This window comes from Ailuropoda melanoleuca, chromosome 3, assembly GCF_002007445.2.
Source record: "Ailuropoda melanoleuca isolate Jingjing chromosome 3, ASM200744v2, whole genome shotgun sequence".
Taxonomy (NCBI): Eukaryota; Metazoa; Chordata; class Mammalia; order Carnivora; family Ursidae; genus Ailuropoda; species Ailuropoda melanoleuca.
In genome coordinates this window covers 133,148,066-133,151,139 of record NC_048220.1, presented here as the reverse complement: position 1 = coordinate 133,151,139, position 3,074 = coordinate 133,148,066, and the positions used below count along the sequence as shown (strand labels likewise).

At 33.8% G+C, this 3,074-nt stretch overlaps 1 non-coding gene across 1 annotated transcript; it reads right to left on the bottom strand.

Moving 5' to 3' along the window:
- Positions 1-2,214: 2,214 nt before the first annotated feature.
- Positions 2,215-2,365, bottom strand: LOC117801668. The gene has a single exon (XR_004624416.1). It is a non-coding gene; the product is annotated as a small nucleolar RNA SNORA62/SNORA6 family (small nucleolar RNA).
- Positions 2,366-3,074: the final 709 nt, after the last annotated feature.

The window sequence follows — 3,074 nt, the reverse complement described above, 5'->3', positions numbered from 1 at the left end:
TAAGTTTTTATTTTCACTGTTATAGATAGAATAGATGCCCATAATGTATAGATGGATAAGGCTGCCATGTTACGCAACTTGATGGTGGTGAGAAGCACCATAAAAATCATAGCGAATGTAAATGGCATCCTGGAATTGTACAGTGTACAACATATGTACTATATGTTATGATCTAGTGTATTTTCAACTTATTATCACATTTATGTCCATGATGTCCTGAAGTTGTTCCAAATTTTGCTTTTAATTTTAGTTGCCTTGGCTTGCAACATTGATTACAGATTGGAGAATACTTTTCATTTTGATTTTTGGCTCTACTCAAGAGAGTCGTATTTTTTAATTATAAAAAAGACTTTAGACTTGTTATAATTTATATCCCTTCTACTTGTTTTGGAATTTAATTAATTTCACCCACATATGAGCACTACTTGAATTAGGAATTCATCAAAAAGAAACTGAAGGGGTTTCACACCATCTCCCACCCCATCCCTCATATAACCCTACATATGTATTTGTGCATGTCCACTATAGACATGTGACAGATGGGGAAGTAAAAATTGATTAATGGTGGTAAAAACAGAAATGGAAGGCCATGCTCCCTTGGGCTCCCCTGCCATCCCTTAAGATCTCAGAATGAGTCATAGTCACTGTATCTGTTTGCATTTATAATCCCCTAGATAAAATGTTGTATTTCTAAGTTTCTCTTACAATGGTGAAGTGATGTAATAGGTGTGCGTGTGTGTGTATACATACATATACATATGTGCTAATATTCTATTATATACATTATAATATATATTGATACTACTTTTTCACTTGCAAGAAAAGTCTGTTACCTAAATCCTACAGCTTGCATTGGGATGTAACTAATTATTTCTTTCTGAATAATTCTTTCTTTCCATGCATATAGAGCACATTTGACCATAATATCATATTTGTATAACCAGATGGCTCATAAATAAATCATTATAGGATCTAAGATCTTGGGTTCTTAAATATTATGTTATTTCATTCACCCTGCATTTTAACTGCTTGGGTGTGACTATGATAAGATACACTCATGTAATATTAATGAAAGTTTAAAATTAAAAATCTCCTTTAAAAATAACACAGTTTACTGGGGAAGTTATTATGCACATTACTCTTCAATAGAGATCTTATGCATTGTAATTTGAAAGCAAAGACATTGAATAAATATACATTTTTTGAAAATATGTGGATAATTTATTTATTTGAATCTATTTATCATCTTTCTCTACATCAATTTTTCTTCCCTTTCCTTTTCTAACTTGTTCATAATTGAAAACTCTTTTAAAAAGTGAAATACAGGAAGACTTCACATAATTTTTTGTCACTTTTCCATTATAATGCCCATTTTCCCCAAACACCAAGATACAGTTGACTTCTATAGACCCCTTTAGAAAACAGCTTCTCCACACACAGAATCTTGTGTACAGCAGGTCGAATAATAAGTTCAGTAAAAGTCTGATGTCCTGCCAAGTTTGTTTATAACTCCTTAAATTCACATTTTCTCTGACCCTAAAGGGACCTTTGCCACATTATGGAGTAGTGAAAAACAAGCTTGGGTTCAAATTCTGTCTTGACTGTTATTTTGGGTCTGTGCCCTTCAGCAAATTAAATATTCTCTTTAACTTATGCTTTTCCATATGTAAAACAGCAATAATAATACAACCTACATTCCTGCATTGTTCTGAGTATTAAGCAAGAACATATATAAAGCTGGTACAATACCTGTTACACGGTAATAAATATTAATTCCTTCCCCACTGTCTCTCTAAAGTAGGAGTATGGGATTTAATTTACAGAGATGTTGTGTATAATAAATAAGATTATGTATATAAGACAATTCAAACTGTACCTTGTGCTAAATAAATAATTTCCCTGGCTCTCTATTCCATACGTATACATCAGTCGGGATGTTGTTTCCTCCTCAAAATCCTCCCTAGACCAACACACCCTCCTAAGAAAGAAGTTACACATTATTCTTTCTGCACTCATGTAAAAACACACATGAATTTCTACCAGAATATTAAGCATATTATATTATCTATTTATTCATCCATACATGTTTATCCTTATTATAAGATTTTATATAATATTTCTTTTCTACCTGTATTTAAATTTTCCCAGAAGGTACTCTTCGTTCCCAAGATGATTTTTGTTGTTTGGTTTTTGGTTTTTTTCTTTGTTTGTTTTACTTGTAGCGAGAATTACTATGAAACTCCACTCACTGGGATAGAACCCCTGCAGTTAGTGAAAGACTGGCCCCTCACGCAGCCCACTATCCACACCTGTGAGCTCCTTGGCGAGCCAGGGACCTCAACTCCAGCCTCTAACAATGTGCAGCCTGGGATGGCTTTAAGTCTCTTTCCTGTTTCAAAGATGGATATTATAATAGATTTTTTTTTCTCCTAAGAAAGTACTGTGAAATCTATAAGTTTGTGATGTGCAATAAGCATCTTTTCCTATAAGATATATCAAATTATACAGCAATGTAGAATTCCCTGTGTTCAAATTATAGGAAGACTAGATATAATCAAGTCATTCATCACAATATTTATTGACTCCGTCCTAGATTCTGAGATAAAATTACAATTCTAGTATATAAAAATGCACATTAATCAAATAAACATGTGTGTGGAAGACAAATCCCACAGAGAAAAGCTATGTGATATTATGATAGCATGAAAAGGGGGACTTGGCCTAATTAAAACAGTATAAGATCGCTTTGGAAGGAAGTGAGGATTGGACTCAGTTTGAAACATTAGTAGTACATTGGGGGATGAAATAGAAGAAAAGAGACTTCCAGGCAGATGTAATAGTTTGTGCAAAATTCTTCAGTGGGGAAGTAGATGACTAATGCAGGGTGATGCTAATATCTGATACTGAGGTGGGACGTGCCGATGTCTTTTATTACCATCTTTTGCAGAGTGTAGGGAAGAGTTTCAGAGGCTTTAACTTAGCATTTCATTTTCTAATGAGAAACTCTTGCTCTATAGATCCCAAACCAGCATGGGAATGCTGATAACTTCCCAGTGAGTCCATCCCAGCAAATC